The 17,881-nt window shown below is 40.3% G+C and overlaps 1 long non-coding RNA gene across 1 annotated transcript; it reads left to right on the top strand.

Moving 5' to 3' along the window:
* The first annotated feature begins 4,875 nt into the window (after positions 1–4,875).
* On the top strand, positions 4,876–7,879 carry LOC108512632 (uncharacterized). Its single transcript, XR_001880643.1, has 3 exons — positions 4,876–5,086; positions 5,261–5,337; positions 7,177–7,879. It is a non-coding gene; the product is annotated as an uncharacterized LOC108512632 (long non-coding RNA).
* The last annotated feature ends 10,002 nt before the right edge of the window (positions 7,880–17,881 follow it).

The following is a 17,881-nucleotide window of genomic DNA, read 5'->3' as shown; positions in this document are numbered from 1 at the left end:
GTGTTTGTCAGGTCTGTCTTTAACTCTGGGGAAAGAGCTGGTGGAGCCATCTGTGGGTTTTGGAGAGCATCCCTGCTTGTAATTATTTTTCCTGGAGCCACCCTTGATGAGATGAAGGCCCATTGTTGCATTATTACCAGTTGTCACCTGGGCTTTCTCATCATAGAGTCTGTCTTGGTGGTGGGTGAGGAGGAGCAGCAGTAGCATGACGGGTCTCAGAAAAACAGTAGTTGTTGATTTCTTCACAGACAATTGAATGAAGAAGTTGGCTCCCAGGATGATGCTCAGTTTGGCCAGAGTTTCCCATGATGGGGTAAGATTTTGTAACTTCTTCCCATTCCAAATGTCAGGGAGCTATCAGAAACTGGGTGAAAATAGAGAATGGGCACTTTCTCCACATGGACAGGATGTCCTTGCCCCAGAATAATGAGCAAAGATGAAATCATCATAATCCCTCTAAAGCTGTAGTAATTTGGGTTAATTACCTTGACAGACAATGAAAACTACCAAAAGGGTTAAATTAAATTAAATCCAATTCAACGACTGAAAGAGAGTTTGATGTTACAAGAGCACTAGACAAGGAGCTGAAAACCCAGGTTTTAGATCAAATTTTGTCATTCATTTATTGGATAATATTAGGTGGGATTCTTCCTCTCTATCTGTCTACATTTCTTGACTTACAAAATGTGGCATTCTGAATAAATTCTATAAAGAGCCCTTTCCTTCTCAGAGTCTATCATTTGCATATTTGTCAAGCACCAACCCTGAGCAGGGCAGTGTTTTGGGTCCTGCAAAGGCATATACTGTCTCATACTGTAGTGCACACTGTCAGTGTTTTTGTGAAGACCTGCTGTTGCATTCAGTTCAAACATAAATGGTTGTGTATTAGGCTAACAACTCATTGCCAAAAGGAATTGGCTTTATGTGAATAGAATGTTAGTAATTAGAACATTAATTGTTTAAAATGTAAATGCTTGCTTATAAAGTGCTTAAAAGGACTACTTCTGCTAAATAGGTTGAGCAATCCTCTTGCAATTGCCTTTATCCTTTCCAGTTGTTTAGCTAGTGCTTTTTCATAGAATGTTCCTATAACTATTTATGATTTATGCTCTGTCTCCTCCAAAAAAGGATTTGAGGCAGCTTAACGCAGAAAACACATACAAACCACGGCAATTAAAATTTAAAAAAGGAAAAATAAAAGGCAATAGAAAGTGATTATAAAAGAGGAGATGGGCTTTCTAAATAGCTGGGATGAGTTAGTTTCTGTACTTGATCCCCAGGTTGACTGCACTTCCTTTGCTCTCGAAACACAAAGGGAGCCAGGAGGATACAGAGTACAGGCATTCTACAAATACAACCAAATACTTACTATGTGTGTCATCCTATGAAAAACCGGGATTCCTTCCCTTAAGGAAAAGTGAAAAGATAACAGACAAATATTTGGGATGCTATGCAATTAATAACATTTTCAGTGGTCTCCTGATTATTTTAATTAAGTACTTCTACCAGAAAGTTTGGGAGTGTATCCTTCTAATGTGTGTATTTATTTGTATATAAATGATATATTTGAACAACTATACTAAGATGTTATGTACATCATGAAACACACACAAAAGAAATGAATATGTTTGGGAAAAAAATAAACACAAATAGTTCTAATATTTTCTTCCCACCTTCCAGTGGTGTGATCTATTTACATGGAAAGTTTATAAGCAGAACATTAGTTGTTTAAATGTTAAATAATTGAATGAATAAGTGCTAATAAAGTATTTAAAGAGGATGTCTTCTAAGTGGGCAAGGCAATTCATCTGCAATTGCATTTTTTCATATACGATTTTTAGCAAATGTCTTAAAAAATAAACAATTTTAGATTTATAGCAAAGTCGCAAACATAGTACAAAGAGCTCTATCTATAACCTTCCCAGCTTCCCCTAATGCCAACCTCTAGCAAATGTCTTTTTAAATAGACTGCTGTCACCTGGAGCACACCCTGGGATATCTACACCCTAGCCCTTTTTGGGGACAATTAAGGAACATTAACTTTTTTCCCTTATAGTCTATTTTTTATATAAACATTTAACTAAAGTGTACTATGCATAGATCCAAATGCAAAAATCTCGAGTCCCTGAAGGCCAAGGGTAGATCCTTGGGAAGCATGCTCACAGAAGTACCCACTAAAGCCTTCAGTGGACTCTTCGCTCCTTGTGAACCACTGGTGGTGAGAACATAGCCCAGAAGGTGAAGCTCTAGCTCTCTTGTTCAAGGTGTAATTCTAGGATCTAGAAAAATGCCTGGAGTGTAGAAAAGACACTTAGTAAATACTTATTAACAGATTGAATGAGAAAAAAAAGTTTTTCTAAGCGTCATAGAAAGTGGAGAGAGACTGTAAATAATTATTTTCCTGTTACATATTCAAATTTATTTTACAAACAAAAAAACAGGCCTTTTTTAGCCACGGAAAAGGAGTGGAAGCCAACGGAAATTTTGCCATGTTTAAAGAATTAAAATTAACGGCACCATACTTCCAACTTATTCCAGTGATTGTTTAGAGTTCTTTATAAATGGGTGCCCTGAGCAGGTGCCGACTGGCCCATACCTTACCCTGGGTTAGGTACCTATGTGACTAGTTTGTTATTTTTTTCTTTCAGAGCTTAGCTCACACGGGAGGGACTCTTCTTGTCCACATGTCACTGGTGCCTGGGGTGCTGGCAGTCTCCCAGGAGAGAAATCAAGAGATATCACCAAACATAGCAGCAAAGGTCAGTTTAAGTTTATCCCAGTTTGTGCACAAGGGAGCTAGCATTGAGAGAGGAAAAATGAGTGGGTTGCTCCCCGAGGGTAGTGCGTGTGTGGATTAGTTTTATAGGGTCTCTTAATAGGAAAAAAATGCATCACAGCATGTGTAGAAGAAAGTTTTCTAACGCTTGCCCGTTGGCTCAACATGCTGCTTCATACATTGCGTGTAGCATTAGCATTGTAAATTTCCAGCCCTGGGTGTGAATTTTAGCATTAAAATGAGGAAGAGGTAACTTTAGGTTAGAGTTAAAGTCTAACTGGTATGTGGCATTCCAGAAAAGTCTCTAGCTGCCTGAAATAGGAGCTTGCAGTTAACAGCTTCTTGAGTCTCTTGTTACTGATTGGCTTAGAGTTAGATAAAAGCTAGAGCTTGAGTGAAGGACTTTGATCCTTTTATTATTTTAAAACAGGGAATCAACCAGCCTGCCTGTCTCACACATTGTTCTCTCTCTCTGAACTTACACAATTTCCCATCTGTACCAACTATCCCATAATTGCATTGTCTTCTATCACCCCTACAGAATCTTGCTTGTGTAGTGGGTAAGGTTGTGTTAACTTGGTTTCCGGTCTGCAATGCTTGTATCACCAACTAGATGTATATAGGCCAGTGTCTTCCTTAAATATAGGCCAGTGTCTTCTCATCTTGATGTCTTGCAGATATTATCACATGGTGATGTCAAGTTAAGATGCTAGAGTTTCCAACTATCATGTATCCTGGAAAGGTGCCTCAGTGAGGCATCATTAGCTGGTCAATCACTTTCAGCAGACATGAATTGAATGCCTACTGCCTGCAAGACACTGTTCACTGCCCTTGTCTGTGTTAGAAGGGTTAGTCAGGGAGGGCCTTTCTGATAAGTGAACCTGTGAGCCGAGACCTGAATGAAATAAGAGAATGGGGTATGAGAGTAGCTGCAGAAGAGTAGTCAATGTAGCAAGAACAGCCAGTGCAAATGCCCTGGGGTGAGAAAGCCAGTGCTGGGCTATTAACACCTTCCCTTGACAACCTAAGAGAGCCCTTCTTCTCTTTGCACTTAGGAGTCCTCACCAACCCATCAAGTGAGTCCATTGGACAAGATTTCCAAGCTAACATTTTTGTGACTTTATGGAAACACTATTTTTTAATGGAGAAAACACATTTTTACTCCTGCAGCTGAGACACACACTCCCCTCTCACATATTTCACGTCATTTTTTCCCCACTCCCTTCACTCACACACACTTCACTTGTCTTTATTTTTGAATCATTCTAAGTGACATTTTGTGAATGTGTTTAACACAACCATGGAGTCAGGGTCATGCATTAACAACTGTCCAAGTAGCCTAGGTTGAATAATGCCAGTGGCACTTGCCACTCTCCCCTCTCCCCTCCACACATGCACTCCTGGGGGTCCTGAGATTGCTACACTAGAAGATTCTAATGTGGTCACTTCCCTGGGTGACCTATCTTCACCTTTTTCAAGATTGTCTGGGTATGTGCTAGACAGAGACACCCAGTGCAGTGACCTTTCCACTGAATCCTGGGATCCACCATGTATCACTAGAAGTTTTTCACACTGGATTTTAGATCTCTCTATCTTCAGGCATGAGTTTCTCTAATCTGGAATACTCTATTCTTTTGAATTGCAAAGGGACATGTGGTTTTGGTTTGTTTACTCTTAGGTCATGAAATGATAATTTAGCAGTTAATGAGCAAAGAAAAGACCTTCTTTTCATGGCCAGGAACTTTTGGGAGCCTCCGTTTTTAACAGCAGTAACTTGCTCTACACTGACTCTGAGCTGGCCCACATCCCTGAAGGCGTGGTCCTAATGGGATTAGGGAAACCATGGCTGGCAGGGTTTCCTTGGGATGACTTCTCAGCACAAATGTCCTGCCTCCCTGGATCCAGCCCAGAGACTTGCCTTGGGATAGGACAAGAGTGAAAGGCAAACCAAAGACCATAAGCCACTTCTCTATGTTTCCTACAAATGCTGGGGTGTCTATTATTCTCCATAGTGGGGTGCATTAAGCAAATTCTCCTTTTTCAGGGTGGCTGAAGCTGAATTTCTGTTTATTTTTGTTTATGAATCTCTGTTAAACCAGGATCATATCCTCAACCCCCAGAGAGGAGCGGGCTACCTTTGCCATCACGCTCAGCCTCATCACCAACCTGAAGCTTACCCAGTCATCCGGATCTTCCCTTCACCTTGCTCCTGGAGTATAGAGATTCTATATTCTCTTTCATCTGACTCCCGACATCACTTCTCCATATTGACTGGGGTGCTGTTTTCGGCTTGGATTTTTCTTTCTTAAGGTGAGTAGTTCTTAACCTTTCAGGACTCATGGATTCCTGGACCTTCTCTCACCAAAACTGGCCATGTAAAATTTTACAATTTCATGGGGTGTGAGGATTCCTCAAATCTTTTCTATGGGGTATGGATTCCAGGTTAAGCAGTCCTAAAACTGGTCTTGTTTTCTTTATTTACAGACCCTGTGGGACCAGAGAAAGAAGAAAATAGTCATGTAGGGGAGCTTGCTTCCTGACTTCCCGAGCTGATGTTATTGGTATGAGTTTCTTGTTCCTGCTGTAGTACATTACTGACAAACGTGGTGGTTTCAAACAATACGAGTTTATTGTCTTGTAGTTTGGGGGCTAGAGGTCCTAAAATCAAGGGGTCAGCAGGGCTGCGTTCCTTCTGGAGGCTCTAAGGGAGAACACATTTCCCTGCCTTTTCTGGCTACTGGAAGCTGCCAGCACTCCTTGGCTTGTGGCCCCTTCCTCCACCCTCACAGACAGCAGTGCAACATCTTCAAACCTTTGTCCCTGAGCTCTGCTTCCTTTGTTACATCTGCTACTCAGATTCTGACTTTCCTGCCTCCTTCTTTCCCTTAAAAGGGCTCTTTTGATTAAATGGATTTGTCAGGATGATTTCCCATCTCAAGAGCCTTAACTGAATCACATCTTCAAAGTTCCTTTTGCCATAAAAGGTCACAGATTCACAGGTTTCAGGGTTTAGAACATGGACTTCTTTGAGAGGCTGCTATTCTGTCTGCTACACTATCCTTAAGCCTCACCTCCTAGGAACTCTCTATTTAGACCACTCAAAATCCACATCAAAAGAGGCTGAATCTCTTCCCCACTCAGTCCCCATTTTCTCCCTAAGGAATTCTTCTTGCACTGGTGAATGACAGCCCCCCACTTCCTGCGATCGGACATTCTCCTTCCCATGGGGGTGAAGGCCTTTGCCTGCCTTATGAGATAACTATAGAAAGACAAATGGTGAGGCCAACATCTGGTCAGCACAAACACACTCCTGGCAAATGCTGCATCTTTCCTATCATCAGCTAAGACCTCAGCAACAGGGGAACAAGAAAGGATTGGTTATTCTGTATTTACTTGTGTCAGCTCTCTCATTGGCAGAGACCATTTCTGGGGTTCCATCCAGGAAGAGGGGTTGGAGGACAATGCTAATATGACCATACAACTCTTCTTCACATCACTGCAACTTTGTTTTCCCTGCACAACTTTAACTCTTCTTTCTACCTAATTCAGTGATCACAGAACCAAAGCTGCAACTGGACGCAAGGGCAGGGATAATCCCTAAGCAGGAAACTGTAACTATACTTTTGAACTTTTATGTCAGAATTCCCAAACGCCTAATGGGGTAGACTTTGCCTTCCGCCTATCTGGCAAAATTGGTCTTGATGATGAATGCAGATACATTATTGCCTAGTGGTCAAGACAGCCCACTAGCTCTGTATGTGTGTAAACTCACCCTATTAAATGGAAATGAATTGAGAGAGAAGCACCTGCTAGACCAGTATTGCTATCAGCAGTGTGTATCTGAACAGTGCCAAAACTAACAGCCCTTCTAAAGGTAGAAAAGTTTGGAAAAAAACAATGATAGGCTGGGGCAGTGGCTCATGCCTGTAATCCTGGCACTTTGAGAGGCTGAAGTGGCAGGATCCCTTGAATCCAGGAGTTTGAGACTAGCCTGGGCAAGTCTCAGAGAGACCCCATCCTATTTTTAAAAAAAACAAAACAAAATCAAACAAAACAAAAAACAATGATAAATGGATAGAAGGAAGAATAGTAGCTAAGGGTAAATGAATGAACAGATGGGTTATGAAACAAGGGAATTCAAATGTTACAATGGTCCCTTGATAAAAATGATATTGTCTTTTAGCTTCATGCAAATGCCTGAAAGGACGAAGCCATGTGTTGCAAAGACCACTCCTGTTTTTGGGAACCTGACAATGTTGAATGGAAACCTGCAAACCTGAGTGGGTGGCATTGCTGTAGGAGACATTTTGGTCATATAATGTGATCATGACCTGGACCAAATTGATAATGACTGAGTGAGATTTTAGTAATATGCCTGTATCTTTTGACTTACTTTTCAGGTTACATCTGCAACCATACTTCAATATGGTGTAGCACTGGCATCATGGGTAAGATTCAGTCCCCTTATTTGAATAAGTCTAATGACGGTACCACTATTGATGACCAAATATATCAGGAAACGAAGTGAAAACCTCCTCAAGATATAATGCTGATGGAAAATGACTGGCCTGAGGAAATACTAGATTTTGTTAATCATCATCTAATTGCTCTGCTAAATAGTTATGGCCAGGTACGGGGCTCATACTTGTAATCTCAGCATTTTGGGAGGCTGATGTGGGAGGATCTCTTGAATCCAGGAGTTTGAGAGACCAGTCTGGGCAATATAGTGAGATCCTGTCTCTACAAAAACTGAAAAACTGAAAAATAAAATTAGCCAAGTGTGGTGGTGTGCACCTGTAGTCCCAGCTACGTAGGAGGCTGAGGGGAGAGGATCACTTGAGCTTGAGCTCAGGCATCAAGGCTGCAGTGAGCTGTGATCACACCACTGCACTCCAGCCTGGGCAACAGAGATCCTGTCTCTAAAACCAAAACACAACAATAGTTCTGCACAAGTGTTTTATGAGATATATCTGGTAGTAGAACAAGTCATCATATCAGGACAAAAATATGAAAATTATGCAATGACTTCCTAGACAGATAAGTTGTTTTCTTTTCTAAATTTAATTTTAATTGAAAATAAAAATTGTATATATTTGTTGTGAACAACAGGATGTTTTGAAATATGTATACATTGTGGAATGGCTCAATTGCATTAATTAACATATGTGTTATCTCACATAGTATGATGTTTTTGTAGTAAGAACACTTAAAATCTACTCTTGGCCGGGTGAGGTGGCTCATGCATATAATCCCACCAATTTGGGAGGCTGAGGTGGGTGGATCACCAGAGATCAAGAGTTCAAGACCAGCCTGACCAACATGGTAAAATCCTATCTCTACTAAATACAAAACATTAGCCTGGCATGGTGGTGCATGCCTGTAATCCCAGCTACTTGGGAGGCTGAGGTAGGAGAATTGTTTGAATCTGGGAGGCGGAGTTGCAATGAGCTGAAATTGTACCACTGCACTCCAACCTGGACAACAATAGTGAAAACTCCATTTCAAAAAAAAAAAAAAAAGCACGCTCAGTGATTTTCAAAATACAATGTATTGTCATCAACGATAGTCACCATATTGTATAATAGACCTTTTGAAGTCATTCCTCTTACCTAGCTAAAGTTGTTTCTTTAAATCTATCCCTGCTTTGCACTGGGGCCTCCGAATGTTAGGCATGTTCATACTGACACGACTCCTGTATCTGTGATATCAATGCTATAACAAATGCAGACAGTAAAACAGATACGATTATTTTTCCACAAGAGAGTCTTGGCCAAAGTGGGGACTTTGGGCTATGTAGTATCAATTTGATGTCCAGAAAGGCTGGAGACTGAAGGTCAGTACCTGATGGTCATATAATCAACCATATCTTCATGACCAAATTAGTAAAAACTCTGGACACTAAGACACAGGTGCACTTCTTCAGTTGGTAGCTCTTGGTGTGTATTGTTACACAGTTCTCAGGAGTAGCCTGGCTGTTCATGGCTCCACTGCGAGAGAAAAACTCTGCATGTGGAACTCTCCTGGACTCTGCCCCATGTGTTCTTCCCTTGGTTGACTTTAATTTGCATTCTTCCACCATATCAACTGTAACTTTAAGTGTACAGTTTTCAGTGAATTCTGTGGGTCCTTCTAATGAATGATCAAAGTCTTGGGAATCTCAGAACTTGAAGTTGGTGTCAAAGGTGAGGGTGGGTTTGGGGACTCCCTAACTTGTATGTGCAATCCAATTTTCCCCTCTCTGAAATTTACCCATCCTGAGTGCCACTGCTCAGGTCCTGCTCTCAGCTAGAGCTAAGTTAATAGCTGACAGACTCCCCTTTGTTCCAGGCCAGTTACTGAAACTTCACAAAGGCCTTAGTGACTTCAATCCAAGGGTGTTTTTGGGATTACCCCAAAAAACACTTTTGCTCATTAAATAAAACAAATTGACCCATTTAATGATAAAATGGACTGTTTAATGGTGCTACTACATCAGCAGTATCAGTATGAACATGCCTAACATTTGCAGGTCCCAGTGTGAAGTAGGGATAGATTTAAAGAAACAACTTCAGCAGGATATGAGGAATGACTTCAAGAAGTCTGTTATACAACATGGTGACTAACATGAATGACAATGTGTTATATTTTGAAAATCATTGAGAGTAGATTTAAATGTTCTTACTAGAAAAAAAGTCATAAATATTTGAGATAATACATTTGTCCCATCTTTGTGGACAATGCTGAACACATCCAGACAGTAACAATAGTAACAGCCATATTCATGGACAGACTCTGTGTCAGCCACAGGATGGTTTTCTCATGTAACCATGCAGCAATTCTGCTGCTGTGCATTACTCTTAACTTTCTTCCATGGAGGAGAAATGGAGGCAGAGGGAGCTTTAGCTCCATCCAGCATTGGTTCCCATAGTAACTCTGCTCCCTGCCTTCCTTGCACGGTGTTACCTCATCTTTTATGTTTCACTGGGAGCAGAGAGAGGCGCCCAGATATCAATAGGCTACTCAGTTTGTCTGCATTGAAATCAGGAAACAAATATCTATTGGTTGGTTGACATGAGAAGACACAGCCACTGCTGTGGGGTAGGGGAGTCAAGGTGGAATCAGGACAGTGGGAAACAAACTAGGCTTCTAGAATTTTATTCAGTGTCAGATTCTTGACCTACAGGATTTTGTTTAGTACTTATAATCCTAGGAATGATTTTTAACTTTATTTCATAGATGACATAAAGTTAACCTCAGGTTGTAAACCTCTGCTCTAACCAAAGGTATATCATGGGCTGAATTTGTCCACCCACCAAATTCACATGTTGAAGTCCAAATCCCCAGTACCTTAGAATGTGCAGGGCCTTTATAGAGATCATTATGTTAAAATGAGGTTGTAAGGTAGGTCCTAATCTAGTATGACTTGTGTCCTTACAAGAAGAGGAGTTTGGACCCAGACACATATAGAGGGATGACCATATGAAGGCATATGGAGAAGGGGGACTGCTACAAGGCAAGGAGAGAGAGGCCAGGATGAAGCCACCCCTGCCAACACCTTGATCTCGGACATCCAGCCTCCAGAACTGTGAGAAAATAAATATCTCTTGTTTATGCCTCCCAGTTTGTGGCACTTTTTTATGGCAGTCCTATTAATACAAGGTACAGTGGGGCTTTGGACCCAGGTGTGACTAACTCCAAGGCCCTGGCTGGTCCTTTCTGTGTACCATGGAAAAGATTAGCCAGAGATGTGGGAGGCAGTTAGGCAGGAGCCAGGTGAGTGATGTGCATGGTGATTAGATTTGATGCAGGAAATTGTGAGGGCTAGCATGGCCTCCTGGATGAGTTGAGTATTGGGCTGGGTAGGAACATTTGGATGTCTTAGACACAGATGGGTGGCGGGGAAACAGAAGGGCATTCCAGGCCACCGAGTGGCTGGTTTTGCTGCATCACAGAGCCACCACCCCTGCTGTCTGGATGGACATCTGGCCAGTCAAGCACACATGTGGCCACGGTGCTGAGGAATGTTGGCCCCGATTGCGCCTGGGGAGATGGTCTGTAAATCAGAAGTTTCTTTTATGGACAACTTCTTCCACTCAAGCCCAGAAGAGGACCAAGAACAAAGAAGCTGGCAGCTTCTCATATTTTTTAAGAGGCAGAGAGTGTGAGACCAGGAGGCTCTGGCAGAAAAAGGACAGTTAGTCCTAGAATTGGGCCCTGGAAAAAGAAAGCTGACAACAAACCAACAAACCAACAGGGTTGCACAGAGTATAGGAACAAGGGAGGGGAGGGGTCCCCAGTCTGACACGCAATGTATCAAATATAATAAGTCTTGGGAGGCCAATCAAATCCCCTGTCACCCCAACCCTACACTATGCCAAATAGTAAAAGCAGATGTTTTGCAAACTGGTAACAACTCCGAAGCCTTTTCTGGTGATGGGCAAGAGAGGCAGAGACTGCTGGGGAGTTAGGAGGAGTGGAGAGAAAGCTTTTGGGAGTGGTCCAAATATTAGTGCACCTGAAACCTTATTCCAAGCTTCTCTAACAATAAAAAAAAGAGGGATTCAACTGAGTTTGGGCATGGAGAGAAGATCTATTGTAACATGGAAGAAATTCAAACACAATAGGAGAACAAAGTGATATTTCAAATTGCTGTGATTGATTCAGCCCCATTGCCTGACCCATTTTTTTCAAATACCAAGCTGACAGGGCCAGTTGCAATACTTCATAGTGGTGGGGAGCGGGTATGGAGGAGAAGACACCCGTTATGCCTTTGGAAATTTAGTCTCTCCAGGCTTCATCCTGAGCCTTTGGCTTTCCTCTCTGTGGCAGGAGAAACCACCCCTAGCTTCCAGCACATTCTTGGTAAAGGTGATCACTAGGGGTGGCACAAGCTTCCAAAGAAGCCCTGATGTGCTCTCCAGCCTAAAGGCAGCACCCGCAGAGCAGGCTATGTTTCTTCCAGCTGGTGGCCTTGCATGGAGATGCTGACACATTGTGCCCTGCCCAATACCTTCTTCAGGTAGAAGAGAGTCTAAAGCTTTGAAAAGCACTAGAATAGGAGCCAGGTGGCTCAAGTCTAGGCTTTAGGCAATTTATGAATCCTCTCTGCTTTGTATTCCTGATTTCTCAAATGGGGAAGACATTGCAAGAGTTCTGTGTTCTTTACAGAGTTTCTCATTTTATTATTGATTCCATCCACATACCTTGTGGTACAGCAGAGAACACTGCAAAGTCCCTACTTGCATGAGCATATCTTTGATAGAGTGGATGGGGGGGAGATGATAAGTGAACAAATGTGTCATGTAGTTATGGTGAGGACAGAGTAAGGTTGCACCTCTGGAGCACCTCTGAACAGATTAGGGGCATGACTGTGCCCATGTACAGTGCTGCCATTATGTCATTGGAGAGCAGCTGGATGAGGAAATCCTTTGAATCCTGGTGTGCAGAAGTGAACTTGATGGAATACTCTCTAAAGGTTAGGAAGAACAAACAAAAATAAGATGTTTGTACCAGTTTTGTTGTGGAATCTATTGTGATTATATTTTATGGAAACAATCTGGGCGTGTGCAACGTGTTTCAACTTTAATGGCATTAAAACCATTGATCTTCCAGTCATATTCCCATGTAGATCTGTCATTCTAATGCATGCATTGAGAGCTGGGCTCAAATCTCTATTTTGTCATGTTTATCGATGGGAAGGGAAGGGACATTTTTTGCTCAACTTTCAAGATAATGCAATACAATAATCAAGCCTTTTTCTTACATAATGTCACCTAATTCTCATCTCAACTCTACAAGGTAGATACTGGTATACAACTTTATGGATGAGGGATATTCAATAATTTATCTAGAATTTTGCAGTTACTAAGTGGTAGAATTGATATGTAAATTTTAAAGACTTTGAGTACTCCTTTTAAACTCATCACTCATTTGAAGTGATGAGAATGGGAATTGAACAGTGGTCCAGGGTAAATAAATATTTCATCTCATATTATTTCTGGTTTGATGGTGTCTATTTTGTCATCATTGAGACCTTTGCCTTCGTTTTAACTGATTTCTGGTATTCCAGGTTACCAGAGTCTAGAAAAGTGCCTTAATGACTCACCTAGAATTATCTCAAAACAGGCAGAATGCTATTGCTATGTTCAAGCATCAAGTTAATTAAAACAATGACCCCCTTCTTGGTCAATGCTGACCTTACTGTTGGCAAAATAAGACCTAAGAGTTCTGAGGAAGGGGATCCATGGTGAGGGTGAGAAAAAATGCCAGGCCGGGTCTCATTTCTTTTTGTTGATTAAAATTACTAAACTCATAGGGATTTATATAAATGGGAACTATTATAGATGAGCTATATCTGAATTTCAGAAAGTTGTTGACTAAATCTCCTAGAATCATACCTGAATGTTTAGAAAATAAAAGTTCTTAACCTCCAAAGTTAAATGTCTTCCTTTAATCCTGATATCTTAACTCCCTTCTTTATTTATTGAAAAATGTATTTAAAACAGTTATTTTCATTATAAAATATTATTAAATTTCTCAGTGACTTTCTATTTAACGTATTTCAATTAGATTGTTGCCTCATAACTTGACCACTAAGATTATCTATATGACCAATCACCAATGGACAAAACAAGAAAATATTTCCAGACTCATTCCCTTGACCTCCTTGGTCAGTAGTTGATGCTGATGATGAATTCATACTTCTTAAAACTTTTACGTTGCTCCCAAAGGCCTAACCACTCCTGTGTCACCTGGGTAACTCTTGGCAATTCTCTTTGCATGGCTCCAACATACACAGGTTTTGGTTACCACAATTTAGCTAAATAAAACCAATCCCTATAACATGATAACATGATTCAATAACATAATTTAAATTTTAGTTCCTATGACATATTGGCTGTGACTGATTGCATACAATACAAACATCATTGTTACTTCATCATTCCACAAATTATTACATAAAAAGTAGACATGACCATGATTAGAAATGCATACCATTTCTTTCGAAGTCTAAGGGGATTCGTCACTGCACAGACAGCAAAACATATAGTTGTGTTGCCTCCTTGTTTTCCAATGATAAACTTACATGATATTTGATACAAATAGATAATCAAAAGAGGAAATTGGCCAACAAAGATGAAAGTGCAGTGAAAAACCAAAAATGTGATCATGCTGGAAATGAAATGTTAGTTAAATATAAATGGGATTCAAGAAAAAAAAGTTAACCATTGGGATGTGGACACGGAAACTTTGCAAGAGACTCTAAAAGTGCAACCAGAGGAACTTGGTGAAGACTTACATCATACATGAGGAAAGTGGCTGTTACAAAAAGGATAAAGATGTCCTAGAGGAAGTGACATAAGCAAAGAGCTTCACATTTAAGGAATGCTCTGAGATATTTCACAACATGGAAGGCATAAAGGATAAAGTGTTGGACACTGATTCAAACGAAAATTCACCAAGGCTCAGAAAAGATGATCCCCTGTACCAAGTTATTTCACTAGAATAAGGTAAGCACTCTCAATAGGATTTTATTTTTACAATGAAATGAAAGCACTTTAATTAATGCTTCAAATGTGCAAATTACAGTGTATTAAGTAAATATTAGTTATACAACTTCTTTTCATTTTCGATACAGTTATACAGTTATAGCTGACAGTAAAGAGTTTTAATGTTTTAATGTTTTGATAAAATGTTTAAAGATCATTAAACAAATGTAATTTTTCCCCATTGATTACTTAGATTGTTTTGCATGATTTCAACTTTGCAGTCATCTGTATAGCCCTGTGCTACCATGCAAAGAAGGACTGCCTGTATTAGCCATTTCCAAGTTAGCATAACTAATTTTACACATCACATAAACCCCAAGCTGTCTCCTTCTCCTGAATTCTGGAGTCCAGTTATAGTGACTGGGACAGAGTGAGTGGCCAATGAATGTGCTTCTCTTGTTCGATCTACTAATTATTTAAGCCATCATAGGCCCCTTTTCCCCTTTCCTCTGCTTCTAATTAGCCCCAAGTCCTGCCTAGTCTGTCTCCTAAACTTGGCCTGAATTCAGCCCTCTTCTTCACTTCCACTGTTTGGTCTTAGTTAAGGTCCTTATTTTCACTATCCTGCAACCACTTCCTAAATGTTCTTCCTTCCACCAGTCTCCATGTTAACTACAGTGCAACCTTCACACAAATGCCAGAGCTATTGACCTAGAAAAGGAATCTGGTTCCATCTTTCTATTTTGCAAAACTACTATTGACTGTCTGTTGTCCTTAATGAGTGGAATCTCTCAACATTTCTCAAAAAGTATTCTGCCCCTTGACTCCTTCATGCACTTCCTTGTGATGATTCCTCCTTCTGGGGCTGCCTTCTCCCTCTCCTTATTTGGGCTAACTCCACTTACACTTTAAGATTTGTTACAAGTATTTTCTATCCAGGTGGAAGTCTTGCTGGTATTTTAGTCACTGTTTGGAACTTTAGTTACTGCTTTTTCTGTGGTTCCATAATGCTTTAGAATTCTATGGCATGTGTGCCATGGAATGTTATAACGTATTTATTTATATAGCCATATTTCCTAGTAGACTATAACTCCTCACGGTGAAGACCATGTCTTATTCCAAGCTTTCATACAGTGGAACAACAGCAACAAGAACATCAACATCAATAATACTCTTTATAATTAAGAAGAGGGAGTTTTCTGTGGAACAGCAACAACAAAATAGTAATCACATACAACCTTGGTAGGCTTAACAATTTTATAAGGATGTGCTAGAAAACTTTCAACATACATGTATTTCTCCTAAACTACTAAGCAATGATGACCATTTTCCATGTGATAAATCTAGCTCAAGGGTGTGGGCACATATCTAATGGTATTGTTTGATATATAACAGTTGAAATAGCTTCTTTTAGATATCAGTGACTCCAATAGATGTATTTAACTAATAGATGTTTAAGCAAGACAACGAGATATCTTGGTAATCAAAGGCACATTGAAGTTTAAACACCCCTCTCTAGAATGAGGTCCTGGGTGGGCATTCACATTTCCATGGAAGACTCACTGAGGTAAGTGGCCTCACCCTCCTCTTTCAGAAGATTCCTCTACGAGAGTCCCTCTGTGATCAAGGTCTGATCCGTGGCTCCTGCCCAGCAGTGTCCCTGGACATGTTTATGTGGTAGAGGCAAAGGAAAAGCAGAGAAACACATTCCTGTCTGTTGCTCAGAATATAAATCTGTCATGGGAGCCCGCCTAAGACAGTTTTGCCAAGGAGTAATGAAGTGAGGGAATCTGTAGGTGACCAGGGATGACATAGTAAACTCCAAATAATTCAATATGATTAGGGAATTAGCAAGGACTGAAGTGAGCTGGTGAGAAGAGATGCATAAATTTCCCCTGGCGTAAATGAGCCATGGATCAACCTATCCAGGGAAGAGAGGCTGCTGTCTAAAGTGGGCTCAGGTTTTTAAAGTGATGCATCTTTGAGCAAATCCAAGGGATTGGCCTTTGAAGATGAAGTCAGTGTGACAGAAGAGCGGTCTCTACAGAATCAGAAAAAGTTCTCTCTGCAGATTGGCTGGGAGCATGTGTGTGGCTGCTGCCCAAGCTACTGGTACAAGATGGCAGGCTCAGGGAGCAAAAGCTGGCAATTATTTGGTGGCTACATTTTTCTTCTTAGCTCTGCATTAGGAATCCAACAAACTCTTGCCGCACATTCACCTTTATATTACAGGATTTGTTTTCCCTGAGACCAAATCACCAAAAATATTATTTGTCATATTCATAATGTTAATAACAATGCTTCAAAAAACATTTTTAAAATTTGTTTGCAAAGTGCTTTCATGCACATATATCTTATTTGAGTCTCGCACTAACCCAGTAAAGTAGACAGGAAATACAGTAGGCACTGACCCTGAATCTTTTTAAAGTTGTAATTCTTTCTTTCTGCAAAAATCTTGTGTCTATTGAACAAATTCAGAAAATACAGATGTTAAGGAAAAGAATTCAATCACCTATAATCCTTTCATAAAGCTATGTATCATTCCCTTTTAATATATGAATTTATATTTTACTTGTGTGTACTATTTTACAAATTTCAATGTGTTGCTTTTTATTCTTTATTATTCATTCTGAAAATATTCAGATATCAATAAATACACTTATATAATCATTTTTAATGACTGCATGCACATACTATTTTACTGTATTAACACAGTTTGATTTATTTAACCTATCCCCTAGTGTTAGATGTTTAAATCATTTTCAATGTTAATTAATGAAAATATTTAAGATATTTTATGTATTAATCAATCAAGCCAGTTATCATTATATTGTATATCAACACACAGTGATTATGCAATTAGTAAAATAGTATTACATTAAGTAAATACTTATATTCAAAATCATAATGAGGTTAGCATCCTTGTGACTAACTCATCAGGCACATCCACGATCATTTCCTAGACCTTTTAAATCAGGTAGATCCTGCATTGATGCAGACTTAACCATAACCTACAGTTGATGAAAATGAACCTCAGATATTTCTGTTCTCTTCCTGGAATTGCAAACTATCTCTCTTTGCACTCATCATTGTTTCTCCTCCTTACTGAATTTCAGCAGCCATCCAGCTTTTAACATCTTCAGCATTAAGTCGAAAACCAGTTTCCTAATTGTTACATACGCCAGGCATTATATTATACACTAGTGCATAAGATACAATGCATGGGAGCTAGTCCCTGCCTTCAAATTGTACGCAGTTCATCTGAGAATACAAACAAGAAGAGGATGATCACAATACCATCTTTAAGTGCTGTGTGATTCCAGAGAGCAGGCTGTAAACCAGATTGAGTAGATAAAGAAGCTGCTCAGAGAGCTGATGGGCCACGTATGCTGCACCTGGAGCAATGACTGTCATCAGCTGGAACCTGGAGGGGGATGGGGTAGGGAGAGGGGGTCACTTCCGGCATATGAAAAGCTGTTTTCATAATATTCCAAAGGAGATGTGAGGATGACCCACTTATTGGTGCTACCTCATTTGTTGCAGCAGCTCAGAAAATCTAGGTCAAGCATGGAAGGCGTCTTCCTTCATAGAGATGTGGTGTGAGCACAAGATCTGTGATAAGTTAGTAGGAGAGCTT

This window comes from Rhinopithecus bieti, unplaced genomic scaffold (genome assembly GCF_001698545.2).
Source record: "Rhinopithecus bieti isolate Rb0 unplaced genomic scaffold, ASM169854v2 scaffold_31064, whole genome shotgun sequence".
NCBI lineage: Eukaryota > Metazoa > Chordata > Mammalia > Primates > Cercopithecidae > Rhinopithecus > Rhinopithecus bieti.
This window is presented reverse-complemented; position numbering and strand designations above follow the sequence as displayed.